Source organism: Camellia sinensis, chromosome 5 (assembly GCF_055761805.1).
Source record: "Camellia sinensis isolate YWXY chromosome 5, ASM5576180v1, whole genome shotgun sequence".
Classification (NCBI taxonomy): Eukaryota; Viridiplantae; Streptophyta; class Magnoliopsida; order Ericales; family Theaceae; genus Camellia; species Camellia sinensis.
In genome coordinates this window covers 21,524,610-21,543,310 of record NC_138965.1, presented here as the reverse complement: position 1 = coordinate 21,543,310, position 18,701 = coordinate 21,524,610, and the positions used below count along the sequence as shown (strand labels likewise).

The 18,701-nt window shown below is 35.4% G+C and overlaps 1 long non-coding RNA gene across 1 annotated transcript; it reads right to left on the bottom strand.

The window, feature by feature from the left end:
* Positions 1-10,905: 10,905 nt before the first annotated feature.
* LOC145790051 (uncharacterized) lies at positions 10,906-15,863 on the bottom strand. Its single transcript, XR_014328685.1, has 6 exons — positions 15,795-15,863; positions 14,019-14,138; positions 12,386-12,463; positions 11,950-12,126; positions 11,354-11,418; positions 10,906-11,141 (listed from the first exon to the last, which is right to left on the bottom strand). It is a non-coding gene; the product is annotated as an uncharacterized LOC145790051 (long non-coding RNA).
* Between the last annotated feature and the right edge of the window lie 2,838 nt (positions 15,864-18,701).

The window sequence follows — 18,701 nt, the reverse complement described above, 5'->3', positions numbered from 1 at the left end:
TGCCAAACCACTGAAATGATCTACATAGAGCATGCTAGCAACTTGGACACTCAAAGCTAACAAGCTAGATTACATGGCGGCTATACAAAACAATGCAAGCATAACCAAAACAATGAAAAACAGAGCTTAAGCATGCTACAACAAGGCTAAAATCTTCATGGAGTTGGGCCAAAATCATGCTTAAAACACATGTTACAACATGATGCATGTTAAGGCCAAATCATGGGATTACAAGACAAGTGTATGAAGCATACATGGCATGTCTAAACCAACTCAAAACAGAGGTGTATCATGGCAAAACAAAGCCTAATACATGCTGAAATGGAGCTAAAACAAACTAAACACACATGCTACTACATAAGCCATTTATGCAAGCATTAAAGACAACAAGGAGAGGGTATCCCTCTCCTTTTTAGGACCTCAAAACCACCTCTCCACCACTAAAAATCTTTTGGATTTTAGTGGTAGAGAGGTCATGCAAAGATCAAAACAATGGCCAAAAGGTATGGCCTAAAACAAGGCCTAACAAGGCCTTGGAGTGGGGAGACAACCCCAAACCTCAAAGTGACCTTAAACAAAGTTCTAAATCACACAAAATCAAAACTTTTATCAATTATAGTCGAAGCTTAAAACAATAAACAAGAATGGCTAAAAGCGTAAGCAAGAAAGGGGTAACTAAAGTAAGGATGCTCACCTTTGTAGACCTTCTTTAGGAAGAAAGCTCCAACACCTTTCTTTGGTCAAAACCAGTCCAAGAACCCTAACAACAACCTTCTAAGGCCTCAACAACCCAAGGATGGTGTAATGCTAGGTGCTCTAGTGCAAAAGTAAGACAAAACTCACTTTAGGGCACAAAATATAATCAAACAAGGGAGTATAGATACAAAACTATATCTAAACTCTCTAACCTAATTTTTCTGAACCCTGGAGGAGGGAGGAGGGGCTCCCTCTTTATAGAGGTTCAAATTCTAAGGCTTCTAAGAGAAGCCAAGCAAGGAGCAAATCCCTCCATACACGTGTATGGAGGGGGTGTAATGTGGATGTTAGCTGTGACACTGGCATAAAAAATCTGCCAAAAGCAAATGGAAAGGGGTCGGCTGGAAAATATGGTCGATTGACCAACAAAAATGGCCGGCCGACCAAAAACATTGCCGACCGACCAAAATCTTTGGCCGGTAGCAAGAAAACAAGGCCAGTGGCCTCAAGCCAAGGCCGGTGAGGTGTGGGGATGGCCAACAAGCCATTCCCTGCCCCCAGAAACAAAAACACAAGTGTTTGGTACACAACCAAGCACAAAACAAACAAGTCGAGAGGTCTTGAGGCAAGGCGCGCGATCGAAACCTTCGAGAACTCAAGACGAACACGAACATGGATTATCATCGAGCGTTCAAACGATGACGTCCAAGTCTCGAGGACGGTCAAAAATGGGGTGTCTACAGTAGAGTGCTCAAAACTCAAGACTAACTAAGGTACTTGCACCATAGCCATATCAAGCAAGCCCCAAAGGGCCAAGATGACTCAAAACAGTCCCAAGGCAGGTCAAAACAATGCCAAAACATGGATGGAGTAGAGCTAACATATGCTAGAATGAGAGGCATAAAGCATGACGCATGTAAGGCCAATGAGTGGGATTACACTACACATTCCAAAACCAAGCATGAGGTGACTTCACCAACAAAAATCAGAGTTGTAACATGGTAAAATAACACCAAAAACATGCTGAGATGGTAGCCCCAAAAGCTTAGGCAAGCATGCATACAATTGGCTCATAAGTGAAGCATAAGGCTCAACCCTCAAACACAACAAAGGGATGATAAATGCGAGAATATGGCAAAGGTATATGGTCTGAAATAACATTCCAAATGATGCCATGCCATGCAAAAAGCTCAATTATGACATGCTAGAGGTCTCAATGCTTAGGGCTAGCAAAGCCAAATGCGCTATAGCTATGAAAAGCCAAGCATGCATGACCAAGACCACTCAAATAAGACCTAAAACATGTTAAATCAAGGCCAAAAATGTACTAGAGTAAAGCATACACATGCTAGATCAATACGCCAAAACACCAAACAAGCTAGGCTAGTGAACAAGCTTGCACTACAAGTGAATAAACCATGCAAGAGGTGACCTTGTCGACCAAAATTAGAGCTAAGACATGCCAAAATATGAGTAAAAGCTTGCTGGAGTGGAGCCAAAAACATGCTAAAATGGTGGTCCAAAGCATAGAGCATGTTAGGCTAACTAAGAGGATTGCACTACAAGTACATGAAGCATGTAAGAAGCAACCAAACTAACCCAAAACAAAGTTATATCATGTTAGAATAAGGCCTAAAACATGCTAAGATAGAGCCTTATGAAGGTAGAAAAGCATGCTAAAGTGTTAAGCCAACAACACATGCAAACAAAACACAAGAGGGGGGGACCACCCCCATCCATTTTGGGTCTCAAAACCCATTTTCCACCACTAAAATTCCTATGGAATTCAGCGGTTAAAAGGCCAAAACAAGGTGGTTTGAAAGGCCTTAAGAGGTAGAACAAAGCAAAGGAAAATAAGCCACCAAAGGGGGTAAACCACCCCTAACTCAAACAAAGCCTCAAACAACCTTTTAAAACACTTTAAAACAAAGGTTTTTGCAGTTGAAAGTTAAGCCAAAAGAAGCATGCAAAGGTGGCTAAGTATGCAATCAAAACAAAGCTTAAAAAAATGGGAATATGACTCACCCTTGAAGAACAACAAGAACAGCCACTTCTGAGGCAAAACCAAGCCAAAATCACTCACATGCAACCTCCAAGAACCTCAGCTCAAGAGTGAAGGTGTTTCACTGGGTGTTTAGTGCAAAAGTGAGAACAAAACTCATTTTACGGCACAAAATAGCACAAATATAGAGAGAGAGAGGGAGAAATCAAGAGAGAGATATGTTTAGCCCTAATCCCAAATTTCTGAACCTCTTGGATGGGGGAGAGAGCTCCCCTTATATAGAATATGCAAGCCAAAGCTTGCTTGAATCCCTCCCTACATGTGTAGAGAGGATGCATTCTGTGCCTAACAGCTGGCACAAAAAATATCTGCAAAAGCAGAAAAAAGGCCGTAGACCACTTAAAGTGGTCGACCGACCACCCCCCTAGTCGACCGACCACCTCATGTGGTCGACAAGGGAAAAAACTAGCTGGCAGGGGAGAAAAAGGGTCTACAAAGAGAGGAGAAGGTGGTGGCAGGCTGTAGACCACTTAGGCTGGTCGACCGACCACCCACCCTAGCTGACCGACCACTAAAAGTGGTCTACAGGGGAGAGAACTGGCTGTCAGGGGAGAAAAGTGGTCTACACCCCTACTTCTCCCTCCAGGAAGAAGGGGGGGACCATAGGTTAGCTTAGAACAAACACAAAACCAAGAAAGTTTAGAGAATCAAAGGCAAGGCGCGCAGTCGACAACCCTGGGGACTCCAAACGAGTGCAAAAATGCGCAATCATCGAGCACTCAGTCGGTGACATCCAAGTCTTTAGGACGGTCAAAAATGGGGTGTCTACAGGGACTTAAAGATTTCCAGGTCATGAACCAACTCCCAGAACCTGTATATGAACCTGTTAAAGATAATCTTTAATTACATTCGCACTTTAATAGAATCCTTTCCTTTTATTACTTGTATCTATCTTCTGACAATCTGTCAACACTTCAAGATTGCTATGAACTCCCAACACTTTCTGTGAGCCCATAAAGCAAGGAAATTTATTGCCAAGAGAAATTATGGAAGAAAAAGGATCCAACATTTTCCCTTTTAAAAGCTATGGTGGATGCAAGCCAGGATTGGATTATTCATTGGCTTATCTGTGTTGTTTAATTCTTAATTGAAACAAAAGCCCATGAATTTGAAAAAACCAATCTGTAGTAAAACTGGGGGCTAAGTGGATTCATAACCTACAACAGTGCCAGAACCTTGTTTAATACTATGTATACTTGAAACCTAAGGCATCTCCAATTCTTGACTCAAAACCTAAATCAAATTTAAATTTGGATAAAAATCACTTAAAAAATCTCTCCACTCAAACTAATATCAATATGAGTTTTACCCATTGTTTTATCCTAATCAAGGGAAGACTATGCTCTTCCCTCGAGTCTGACCCCTTACCTATGTAGAACGAGTACGCAAACTAGTTGTAGATGGTGCAGCCTTGGTAGTAGCCTCATTTGCAGATGGTAGCCTGTGGAGTAGTTGCATTTGTAGATGGTAAAGCCTGAGTAGTAGTTGCATTTGTAGATGGTGCAGCCTGAATATGTAGAGCATTTGTAGATGGTACACTTTGAGCAGATGGAGTTAAGTTATATGGCATGGCTTCATACAAGTCAAAACCTACCAGCGAAAAAAAAAAAAAAAACTCTGTTTGTACTATCATATGGGATTGGATTAATTATCTAAAGTCCAAAGCCGTCTCTCCATCCCTAAAAAAAACAAATAGAAAATGACCCCCCAAAAAAAAAACAATCATTCTCATATGACCAATTTCAAATTGTATATCAATTCCTACCCTTTTCCCAAACAAATAATTAAAAACCAAGAGGCTAAATTAGCAGAAGCATCAACATTACTCTGATCTCATCAGAGAAGAAGATAGAATTTTGCTATTTACTTTACTTATCATGATGACACTACCCATTTTCTTCACTTTTCCCTTTTTCTACCTCTAAACCTCTTCACATGCTCATTCAAAAACCCTTCAACAATAAAAAGTCTCAATTAAAGATGATGTAGACACAATGAAATCATTGTCGAACACTCTTAAATACACAGAAAAACAAAGATCAAAAATTCAATTTACTCAATATTATAAATCAATTCATAGTACAAGGAAACTAATCAATCACTAACACAAACAGTATTGGACAAAGTCACCATTCAATTAACATATATAAGCACGTTTACTAAAGAGAGAGTTATATGAAACTTTTGTATTAGAAAATCTCAGATTGCAATTTTGAGCACTCTGAAATACACAGAAAAAGATCAAAAATTCAATTTATTCAATATTATAAATCAATTCATAGTGCAACAATCAATCATTAACACAAAGGACAAACTCACCATTCAATTAACATATATACATATATATAAAAATATATTTATATATATGTATGTATGTATTTAAAACTTTAGTATTAGGAAATCTCAAATCCATTGATTTCAATTTCGAAAACTCTAAAATACAAAGAAAAATAGAAGATCAAAAGCTTGATTATTCAATGAAATCAATTCATAGTGCAACAAAACTAATCGAACAATACCACAAACAGTATCGAACAAACTCACAATTCAATAAACATATACACATACAATACAGAAATATATGTATGTACATAAAAGAGAGAGTAATTCGAAACTTTAGTATTAAGAAATCTCAAATCCACCTTCGATTGAATGAAAGTCACATTCAGGCCAATAATCTAGAAAGAGAGAGACAAGAGGGCAACGACCCAAACAGAGGGTCGCGATCTGTTATCGCCCAATGTTTCTGTGCCATTTGCATTCGGCGGTGCGAGAGAGCAAGAGGGAGAGGGAGAGGGAGGGGGAATACATTTAGAATATGAGAGACAGAGAAGAGAAGAGGGCAGCGACCCAAACAGAGGGTCGCGATCTGCTGCCATCCAGCACTGCTATGCATTTTGCATTCGGCGGTGCGAGAGAGCAAAATGAAGAGGGAGAAGGAGAGAGAGAGAGAGAGAGAATAAGAAGAAGAAGAAGAAGAAGAAGAAGAAGAAGAAGAAGAAGAAGAAGAGCATACATGTGCTATGCGTTTCTGATGGACTGAGAAAATGAAATGGAGAAGTGAAGGGAATTGATTCTTTATTCACCCAGTCAATTATTTTTGGTAATAAAAACTTAGGGTAAAGACAAATAATTCATTAGTGACCAAATTATTTTGGTTGCCATAAATATTATTCATATTTTCGGCGACCAAATAATGTTTGTCGCCAAATAAAGACAATTGGCAACTAAAATTTCCGTCGCCAAAAATAAATTTGGTCGCCGAAAACTTTTTAGCACTCCCGCGTAGAATTTTTACTTGGCGCCAAACTCAACAGCGACCAAAAAATTAAATTCGTCACCAAATGTTTAGCTTTTAAAGACCATAAATATTATGTCGCCAATTATGTATCTTTGGCGACTAAAATTTTGTTTGGTTGCTAAAAAATGTCGCCAAAATGCTTTTTAATTGACAAATTAAGAGGATCAAAGCAAAAACAAATTCAAGTTTAAGAAATATATGAGAACCTACATCATCTCTTTATGAATAAGGGTAGTTTAGTATCCAAATCTATGTTATTAATTAGATCAAGTAGATTACTGCACATAATTTTGTAGTGGAAGCTTTTCTTTGAAAGTAAGGGATTCATAAAAAGTCCATTGAAAACACTGCTTCTATTTATGGAACAAGGTGTTTCCACCCATTTCCATGTTCATAGATAATTGAGAAGAGAGAGTTCAATGCTTTTTGACATAAAAATCTCTTGTTTTGCTTCTAAAATACTCAATAAAAGGGAAGAACACCACTTTTTTAGCATCAAATCCCAAAGATCATCCAAGAAATCCTATGAAATAATCCCTAACACTCATTGATATTGAGTAAAGAGTTCAGACACATGGATCAAAATGTTGGGAAGATAGGTTATGTGAAGAGAAAGTGTGTAACAACAAGCAAAACTATTCTATATATTAAACTTGTGAATAGATAGCTAATTTCTAATCCCAATCACATTCACAAGATTCCAAAATATGCAACAGTAAAAGACTTTAGCTATGGAGAGCAAGAAAAGAAGGAAAGACTATCAACTCAATGGATGAGTGGCTAATTTCTACCCTCTCCACATTTATGAGGACTTGTTACATATTGACAACAGTTGTATAATGAAGAACAAGGTCAGAAATAAAGGAAAAGAGAAAAAACGGTAGTCAAAAGTTCAATAATCTCACCTCTTAAAGAGAATGAGCTTCTTTGTTTTCCAAACTCTCTCTTGATTCCCTCAAGTCCTTCTAGATGTGTTTTAAAATGTTCAGGAACCTTCACAAGAAGCTTAGGATCAAGCTTTAATGGTGTTTGATTGTTCAAAGTTAGATGGTAATGGGTAGGAGATGAAGCAAAAAACAGAGAAGTCAAGAGGCTTATATTAGCCTTGGAAAAATATTTCAACCCCTAGAAAGGGGCTGCTGAGCTCTGTTTACAGAGCTTCAAGTGTACTTATCTGAGACATTTATAGAGCTTCGAGTGTAAATATTTGAGATATTTATGAAAAATGTGTTAAACAAGTTAAAATTCTCGAAAATGCTGTATACCCGGACAATTCAGCCAACCGTTCCCTTTGATGTCCGGCCAAATGCACTTTTAATTGGCCATCATATATTGTCCGGCCAGTCAAAAAGTACATTATTAGACTAACAAGGTAAGGTTGGCCTGATTGAGAGGAGAAACAAGTATTTCAGAGGATTTTACCTCTTCTATTCATTTCTACTATATCCGTTGCTCTATTTGTTTGAAAATGTGTAGTATTCTAGTTTGAGAAATAATGAGTCTCAGGACATATTGGAAAGCAAACTCGTTTGAAATAGTCTCATTTGGTCGAAAAGTATTTTGGTCAAGACAGGTATTTGGATGGTTTAAGGCTTACATCTTAAATGTCTTGTTGAGGGATTCACAGGACTAGCACATCTCGTTTTCATCATTGGATACCCAAGAAAGAGCATCCAAGTCTTAAGACTGGTCAAAAATAGGGTGTCTACAGTCGCACACGCAGATTAAGCAGTTCACCCATCTGGTTTTTCCTTCCAATTTAAAATGGGCATATTTCTCTCATCTGGACTTAATTTTAAGTGATTCTTAAGTCTAAATTCAAGCCCTAAAAGTATAGTTTCTAATAGTGATTGTCTCACATCCAAATTCCAAGTATAAAAAGAGATATGATCAAATTAGTGAAGGCCACTCACTTTTTCTTAACCATTTCTAAACCATTTCTTCCCTGGCTTAGTCTTTTCCTATCTTTCTTTCATTCTTTCCTATTCAATTTAGGGTATCTAAACATGATGTAAAACATACAAAAAATTTATTGGATACTTATTTGAAAGATTCTACACAAAACCCTTTGATTTGTTCAAGCAATTAGTTGAATTTTCATATTTGTTTAACCTAGCTTCTTTTGATCTCTTCACCATTTCTTTTCTTTTAATCTACCAAGAACCTATCCTAAATCATTTTCTTGTTGATTTATATTTATATCATGTGAATTTCTTCTTAACCTAGCTTCTTTTGATCTCTTCTCCATTTCTTTTCTTTTAATCTATCAAGAACCTACCCTAAATCATTTTCATGTTGATTAATATTTATATCATGTGAAAGAGGGTAGAAATCCTCATCTTGTGATGATTTTTACTCAATTTTTGGTCCAAGAATTGAAGCTCCTTTGTTCATCATCTTGTTCTCCTTCTTCGTCTTCTCCTTTTCTTCTATCTCATCTCTCTCTTCTAACAATTTTCTAACAATTTCCAGTAGATTTTTCATTTTTACTTCTATTTTTCTATTTTTTTATTTGGCATGGAGACACTTGTCTCCCTTAGTTAATCAAGTTTAGTTCTAATTAATCAACGTTAGTCTCTAATCATTATTAATTTAATTAGTCTCAGTTAGGTTTAATTAATCCTGCTTAATTATTGCTAATCCTGATTAAGTTTTAATACATTGTATGGAAATACTTGACTCGTTAGACCTAAATCATTAAGCTCCTTAATTAAGGTTTCTAAGATTTTTAGGTATTCAATATTCAAGTTCAAAGTTGTCTCCTTACTCTAAAATGTTCTCCCAAAATTCTACACCAAAGTTCCTTTTCCAAGTATAAGCATTCCTAAGTTCTTCATCATTGGTATTCTTCATTAAAGTCTCTTATTCACACTTGACATTAAGTTCTTTATTAAATATACTCTTTGCTTCTAATCAAATGTAAGGCAATGAAATTAAAGTAAGCATTCGATTGCGTCACGTAAAAATACTTGTGGTGTGGTACATATTTACTTTCCAAAATCAAGAGGTGACTACATCGTAAGTCTTAGCAATTGATAATACTATTCAAATGTTCAAAATTTTCTAATTACTCATTTCTAAGCTTTACTTTAAGTAGTTTGTGTAATGAGATAGTTAATTTGACTTAGGGCATTCAAAGATTGATAATAGTATGGTTATGGCACATGACATTGTTTGTGATGTTTCAATATACTATATTAAATTCATAATTGTAGAGTATATTTTTAGCCTTTGGATATTCAAACAATAATCAATAGTACCATAAAAAAAGCAAGATAATTTGTAATGAGAAATCCGACTCAGTAAATTGGGGGGTTTTATTCTCAATGCTATCCAATTTTGGATTTGGTGCTAAGTGGGTGAGCTGGAAAAAAGAATGTGCAACTTCAGCAAATATTTCTATTTTGGTGAATGGTTCTCCAACTTCTGAGTTTAAACCACAGAGAGGGCTCAGACAAGAAGACCCGTTATCACATTTTCTATTTAATATAGTGGCGGAAGGTCTTAACATTTTATTGAGTAGGGCAAAACAGTTGGGTTTGATTAAGGGCACATTAGTGGGTTCTGACCTGAGGATCACGCACTTACAATTTGCAGATGATACTATACTATTTTGTGAAGCTGAATAGGAGGAGGTTTTATATATTAAAAGAATATTGAGATGCTTTGAAATTATGTCAGGCCTGCAAATCAATTACCATAAGAGTGTGGTGTGTGGGGTGGGTATTCATTCAGATCCCTGTCAAGAATTTGATTCCAAATTACATTGCCTTTATCAAACACTACCTCTGAAATACTTGGGAATGCCTTTGGGGGCCAGTCCTAGGAGAAAGAAACTTGGCAGTCTGTGATAGAAAAGCTTAAATTAAAGCTTGCCTTATGGAAAAGAAGATTCTTCTCATTTGCAGGTAGACTAACTCTAATAAAAGTTGTGTCGTCTAGTTTGCCTATATATTATCTTTCTCTGTTTAGGATGCCATCAGGAGTAGCAAAGGAGATTGCTAAAATTCAAGCAGCTTTTCTTTGGGGAGGTTCAGATCTTAGAAGAAAAATTCATTTGGTAAAATGAGGCGATGTTACTCTTAGTAAAAGTCAAGGAGGGTTGGGTGTGAAAAGAATAGATTTGATGAATGTCTGTTGACTATTAAAGTAGTGGTGAAGGTTTGGGGCAGATTTGGAGAATCATTTCGTTTGCGGTGCTCTGGTCAATATGGAAATTAAGGAATGATTGTATTTTTAACAATGCCCAACCTAGCTTGGAGGAGCTTTGTGATTTGGTCAAAGTGAGAATTGCATTATGGATCAAAGCATCATGCTCAGGATTGTTCTTCTCAGTGAATGACATTATCTTTAATATACATCAGGTCAGAATTTGTTCTAGGTGAGAGGCTGTCTGGTATGTCTGCTGATTTCTGTATGCTGCTGATTGTTCCAGGTGAATGGTTGTCTAATATTCTGTTGTATGTTGCTGATTGCTGCTGTGTGGTGCATGGTTTTGGGGATGCTGTAGTAGTGAATCTCTTGTGTCACTGCTGGAAATCAGGGTTTTAGAGGCATTTAAAAAACGCCGCTATAAGTCCTAAAAACGCCGTCAAATCTTTTTGTGACGTTTAGCACCAAACGCCGAAGATGCGGCTGTCGCTATAACTCTATGGCGCTTCAGAAACGTCGCTATATTACTATAGGCAGCGTTTCATTTTCTAAAAACGCCGCTAAAAGTTCTACTAATTGTAACATGACGTCACCATGCTATTTAGCGACGTTTTTAAAACGCCGCCGTATCTCTTTTCCCAACTATTTAGCGACGTTTTCATATGGTAATCTTCATATGGTCGTTGGAGAGTTATTGAGTTAAGAATAAGTTATCAATGCAAATAAACTCTCTATTTCAAATACAAGAACCAACAAAAAAAATAAAAAAATATAAAAAAGTCATAACAACTGATAGTAATATTAGTCCTCGGACTACCAGGTCACCAACTAAAGTAGCAAACACCAGACTTTCTTGTTCATCAGCATTCTTCTTTAGATCTGCCAATCTGACGGCACTAACAAAAGCAATCTTGCATGCCACCACACATTCTGGATCAGGAGAACCACCAGGGACAAGATGCATTACACACAAAATGTTAGAATTGTAGAATACAAAATCAAGAGGACTCAGTTTCTCAAACAAAATCAATAGGACACAGACACCATGCAAAAGAAACTTAGGGATTCAAACGGCTATTTTGGCAAAAAATCATTACAAGATCTTGAACTTCCATCACAACATAAAAGTAGAATCATAGTACCTATGAAGCTTGCTGAAATAAGAAGCTTGCTGAAATAAGAAGCTGGTTTGCTCCATCCCACTAATCTAGAGAAACGCAAGGAAATCAATATTCCAGCATGTATAGAAAACCGTTAGCAGTAATAAAACATATCGTACTAAATAATCCAACGCAACAGATAACTAACTAAATCAATAAAAGCAGTTTCAGATTTCAGAGATGCCTTAGTTTCTCGTTAGTTAACATGAGTAATCAACAAAGTCAACCGCTTCAGATTTCAGAGATGCCTCAGAAGATCAATTTCAAGTCTTGTAGATCTAAATCTTTTGATTGGAGATCAAGTCCATCATCTCATTCGAATCAATCTCGTATAAATCTGAATCATGGATAAGATTTCAGCAACTACAAAAGGATAGAGTATATCTGATCATGGTGGATTTGGCAGTGTTGTTTAGGTCACTGGAGTCAGATCTGAACCAAGATGGAAATGTATAGGGAGTAAACATGCATTGTGGTTTGTGAATTATTGGGTGAATGATACAAGTAAACACAATGAGAAATATAAAACAAGTGTGGGGACTGGGGAGTACTTAAGCAGAAGGAAAAAATGCAATCACCTTGCATTAAAGAGGCCTCAAAAGCCTGGATTCATGGTCGCTGTCCACCTTATTTTCTCAGCTAGCCTGAGTTGCAAAATCACCCTCCCAAGTCCACAACTGGTATTGCCGCCAACAGTCCTGGGTATGACTTGGTTGCTGCCACAGCTTACGTTATCGAGACCTTTAACCAAGAATCTGATAACAGTCTAATCCAAATTAAATTATCTTATGAACAATCCAAGAGGGGCTTATGGCATCACCAATAGAAATAGAGCACAAGACTTAAAATTTATGGTTAGAAATTGAGCTATTATAATGATTTAAGGTTTAGATGGTACAGAGGGATCTCAGTTCTCCCTATCATATGGTATTTTATTTTATTTATAGTTAGTATATAAAAAAAAATAAAAGATTGCAGCCAACAAAAATTAAAAACAGAACAAAAAATATTTACCTATTTTGTCACAAAATACAAGGCCAATAGAGGAGCTTTATCTAGATAGTTCAACCCATGCTTCCTCCTGTCCAGTATCTAGATTTGACAAAACAATATATCTCCATGATATAAAAAATATTGGACAAGGAACTCACAAATCACAAATGCATCAAACAAAGGAACTGAATTGATCTAAATAATCTATTTGGTATTTATTTAATTGGCTATTTAAATTAAGAGTTTGGCCTATTCACCCTCCCTCCAGGCACAAACAAGTCCTCACAATGATAAAAGCAGAAGCATGCAAGAAATAAAACTAGTTACATCACGAAGCCCACATCATCATCCAGTGCTACTATTAAACCCCATGAGAAGTATTATAAGATATTCTTGCATGGAGCAGCAGTCTATTATCTGGTTACCAACATACCATGCTTCAGAAATGTAAACTACGTTTGCAAAATTAGAAGAAAGTGAAAAAGATAGCTTACAACACAACTATGTTCATCCTAGCAGTGCTGAAAAAATTGGCATAGAATATAGGTAGATCAAATTCTGGTTTTGGGAACACAGCAAGATCCAAAACCCACATTTAGTTTATTTGAAACTGAATCAGGAAAGGGTAAAACATTCAGATTGTTTTAATAAATCACAGAATCTCTAGGCGACAATAAAGCAAGAGGTCTCAACAGTATCAGCATCTCAAGGATTCTTATCCTAATTTTTTTATTGTTGACACTAACTGCTTAACCAAGATCCAGATTGCACCAATTGAGATCATGCAAATCAAAAAATTCAAGCTTCTAGTGTTTCTTCCCACCCACACCCCCATTTTGTATTTATTCCACTTCTTACTCTTCTTTCCTCCTTGTTAAACGATAGTTATCAGCGATTATTCTCACAAATCCTGAAGTCATCTAGAGCAATACTTATTTACATTTCTAACTAGTACAAATTCATTTACCAAACTCATTGGAAAAGAGGCATTGCAGTATTTTGCAAGCACTAAATTATATCATGATGTAGCTCAAGAAACTCCCTCAGGTAGACTTCAGATATTTTTTTCTTTTAAAAAACAAATGGAGGAGAATAAGAAAAATGGAGACACTATGAAATATAAGCAAGGGAAAGAATCAGAAAACTCCAGTTTTCAAAGGAAAAATGTAAATACCTTCCAACAATAGATTTGGCATTTGAAACATAAGCAAGGGTCACTATGATCAAAGACACTAAGAAATAAAGGTAGTTCACATCCCATACAAAATACAAAAAGGGAAAATTCACTCCCTGTGAAGATCCATAATTACTCCCCCATCATCTGATGCTCAATTTAGTTCATCTCACCAAATTAAATTGTCAGCATTAATGGCAATATATATGGCAGTCGTCATCAACCCACAAGAAAGGAATGCAAAATTTATAGCAATATCATTTAGTACCCAAAAAAAATTTTAATTACAGTATTTTGAATGCTAGGCTATGGCTATGACAATGCAAGAGTAAAAGATTGTGGTCAAAGACTAGTGCTCTTGACAATGGGTTGACAAGTCTGAATGTCAAGTGCAAGATGTGCAAGTGCAACATGGTAGGGCACAGCTATCCAAAAGCTAGTGTTAAGGTAGATGAAGTGAATTGTGCCAGAGGACAACACCTGCATTGCTTCATTCCCTTCAACACACAAACTACGTAGGAGTCTGATCTTGGGAGATTGGAAAGATAAAATCTGAAGCTCTATTTTTCCATCCATTGGAATCGAGGAATTGAAATTATCCTGATAATGTAACAATTTAGATACTCATTAATAGCAGGTATTGGGGAGAGAGGGGTTTGTACAGAATTCACAAGTCACAGCAATAGCAAATTGCAAATTATGCCATAGATCATACTTCTATTACATATCCACAAAATTACACATTTTAGTTGATTAAATATAAATCTAAATAATGCTAAAAAAACAATATTAAGCCTAAAAGGAAAGTTCATTAGGAATATCAACTCTACGTTCAAATGAACTCTCTGTAAATTAGACTTAACTCGTAACAACTCTACGTTCAAAAGAAAGATGCCCTCATTCGAATGAATGTTACAGAAACATTGTTACAATCTAATGCAAGAAGTTGTGTCCAAATGAACTTAGCCACATGTGTTGGAACAAGCAAGCTTTTGAAGCTACGTTCGTTTCAACCAACTCACAATGATCACATAGAGCACTGCTTTTGAAGCTTTTGAAGCTTTTAAATTGCTTCTTAATTTAAATAGCCAGTTAAATAAATACCAAATAGATTATATGCATCATTACCTCATTTATAGCAAGACTTTCTCAAGAGCTCATATCAAATTTCAATAAATTTCATTAATCATATTACAAGTGTACACATCCTTACCCTATTTATAGCAAGACTTTCTCAAGAGCTCTCATATGCTTCCACATAACGTGAGAATTTTTAGAACATAGATTCCAAAAAAAAAAAGAAAAAAAAAAGGATGAGTTTCCACTTCTTGAATCCTGCAACTTAATAAAATATTTTGTACACCATTTAACAACAAATAAGATCAAGGTGTAATCTCACCTGTTGCGAGTTCACCTGCCCCTACCACTTAATGGCTCTCCTTCCCACATAAGTGAGTTAGATATATAAAATTATTCCAATCCTAAAAAATAAAATAAAGTAAAATAATCCTAACTGAAGATATGCAGTACTAGGAAGGCAAAACTATCACCCAATTTTTTTGTTTTTTTGTTCACAGATTCAGACTGAATTCTAAAAACTCAAATTCACAATAAACATAGATAACAAGTTGCTCAATTCATATATCACAATAAACATAGATAGCAGGTAATTTCTCAGAATCCACACCCAATTAATGCCCCAATAGCCTGCCCAGGTAGCTTATAATTATATATTCAAAAGACTAAAAGCAATATTTATTCCCAAAATTTATTCCCAAAAAGAATAAAAGATTGACTTGTTTCTTATAATTTTCATAATTTGTTTTCATATTTTGAAGCTAAAATCAACCCATAAATTTTCACTAGCAAAAAGGCATTGCCTATTATCAAGGAAAACTACAATACCCACCAATAGGCGGAGAAGGTACATGCCGCCAGCTTATGCCAGAATACAATTTATTTGATTCATGTAATTCAAGAAAACACATAAAACGAAATATTTTCCCGAGCAAAGAATCAGATATGAATGAGCTAAACCTGGCGGGGTTGCATTTGCAGTCTCAGATAAAAGAAAGAGAAGAATCAGATTTAAATGAGCTAAACTGCTCCCAAAATTATCATTGGCATCCAAGAGAATGCTATTGATCAAATTCTAACTATTACCATGTGGCGCCAACTAGTCATTCACATAAAAAATGAAATGGAAGATTGAGCTTTGACTCATCGTTTGGCTGCGATATGGCTAAAGAGACTAACCCGAAACTGCCTCTGCCTAATGTTCTTGCTTTCTTCCACATTCTGCTGCTGTTTTTTCAACTCGAACCTAAGTGTGTCTTTAAATATCAGCTGATAATATGAGAATTTTGTACTTCACGTACTGATATTTATTGATACGTAATCAATGACGCTGTTATTTAAAACATAGTTTAGATTTAATCTATACTTTGAGTCATAATCATTTTTGTTTTTGGTTGACTTGTATATCAAAACTTGGCCACTCTTTCTTCACCAATTAAAAAATTCAAAGTTTCTCATAGTTTGCTTTCATTGGGACTTCATTTATTGAGGTTAGTCTTACACCAGTTATATAATCTCAGAAAAGAGACCAAAAAATTTATCAATCTAAGGTCATGAGTAATTCACAGAGTGGTCTTAGCAATATTAAAATTTTAAAAATTATTCAAAAAAAAAATTAATAATCTATATACATTATAAGTGTGACTCATATCTCATTATTTTTATATAAACACCACACATAAACTTCTAAAATAAAACTCAAAATAAATTTTAATCCTTAGCATTTTTAGAGTGGCTCCTCGCCGGGGAGAAGAGTTTACCAAAGTGGTACACATTGACTAAATAATTTATTAGATGAGCAAATTCAAAGCATTCTCCAATGTTAGCTGTAACATACCAACATCGCAACTTGTATTGTCCTAAAAAAGTATGATGTGATGTATTTTTTTTATATGCAAATTTAATTAAATATAAAAAAATAAATTATATTAAAATAATTTAAATTCAAACTCTGATTACTATGTTCATTTTCTTTTGATTAGTTTTAATTCAAATAATTTTATATTAGACAATTGGCATGTTCAACAAATTCTAAAATTACTATGTCCCTTTCACTCCTCCATAATTATGTGAATCATAATCACCATAATTCTCCAGATTTCAATAATTCAAGTAAAATGCGGAGGGGGGGAAAAAAAATCACAACCACCAAAAAGAAAATCAAGTGATTGCTTTGATCAAAACGAAATCACACACATATTTTATACATCATATAATTCATAAATAGACAAATTAAATTGTATGTATATATGCAGATCTTAAAAGTAAAGAAAGAAAAAATCAAATAGAGACAAACTGAAGTGAATCATCGATCATCACCTAATAGTGATTTGAGCAGAATAATAAGTAAAACAAGAAACAAAGAAGATAATGATTTAAGCAAAAAGTGAAAACAGAGCACAGAAGAAGAGATTCATGGTGCTGAAGAAACATCTACGAAAGAAACATCTACGAAGACGAAGATTTCCAAACAGAGCACAGAAGAAACATCTAACCTCTGATCGAAGAAGACGAAGATCACGGATCTGAAGAAGAGTTCCAAATCACGGTGCTCAAAATCAAACTTCGAAATCGCAATCGCTCTGTGCTCAAGAAGAAGAATCACCGAATCGAGAGAGAGAACTTCATATTGATTCGATCCTCTGAGAGAAAGAGAGTGAGGAAGAGATTATGTAGACGGCGGTGCTCAAAATAGGGTTTTCAAAATAAAGGTTTGGAGAGACAGGATAGGGTTTGAGGAGAGACAGGATAGGGTTTGAGGAGAGACAGGATTTAGAGGCGCTTTTCAAACGTCTTCTGGTCACAAAACGGCACCGTTTTAATTAATAACAATTGCGACGTTTAAAAAACGCCGTTAATCTTTTAAAAAAGTGATGTTTAATTAAACGCCGTTAAATCCCCAAATTCCTGTAGTGTGTAGATCCTAGGAGTTGCTGAGTTCTGTGATGGTTTGTTGTTTCGCAGTGTCGAGGCCTGCTCTGTTGCTCTGATGTGTGTTGTATCTGTTTGTGTTGTTCTATTTTTTTGCTGTTCTTCTCTGTGCTTTGATCTCTTTTGATTTGTTTCTCACTAATCTTGGGTTTGTGCTAGCAAATGATAGTGTTTCCTTAGCGGTGCCAACCTAGTTGGGATTGTTAAAGTTAGCGTTGATACTTTTTGCACTTCCCTCTTTGCTGATGTAAATTTTTGTATTTTTTGCTTTCTTCATCAATAAAGTTTCTTTTTCCTGATAAAAAAAAATTGTAATGAGAAATCAGCTAAAACAAATGTGGTAATGTTGATGCAGAAATCAAACATTAGCATGTCACCTTTTTGTTACATAAAAAACACAATGTAAAGATTATTTAATTGATTAAAAACATTGTCAGCATTATCACTGACAAATAAAATTTATTATATATTAATTAAAATTTTGATTCGGTTTAAAATTTGTCCTGGGCAATTTTAACAAAGGCTTTCATTTGATTTGATGAAATGATTGAGTATATAGTGAGATGAATGGCTATTCCGAACAATTATGTATCTAGGTTTGTATCTTATTTAAGGTTAAAAAAATAGAGAAGATGTTGCAAATAGTTTATACATTGCAAATTTCAAACCAGATAATAAATTGCAAACATCAATCCAAGCGACAAAATACCTAAACAACAAAAAAAATCACCTAAAATCAACAATAAGAATAAAATACCTAAACAACAAAAAAAAATCACCTAAAACCAACAATAAGAATAGGAAATCGCAACAATGGACAAAAGAAAATGAGATTTATTCTAAGCAATATTCAACCAATAAAAAACCTAAACCATAGTGAAAGTTTGAGACGCAGGAGAGCAAACTCCACGATTCATCAAAAGCCGAATTGAAGTTGTTCAATTTTGTGATCTCATACAGTTTATTTGATCATACCATCAGAATTTGAACACAGAGAAAAAATGTACATCATTAATAGAATAAAAAAAAATAACGTTAGAGACCTATAATTTGGATTCATAAATTTACCTACAATGATGCCACAAGAGAGTTAGGCTTTACACAATTGAGTATATAACAAGTTAAAAATTGACATGTATCATGCCACATTATTTG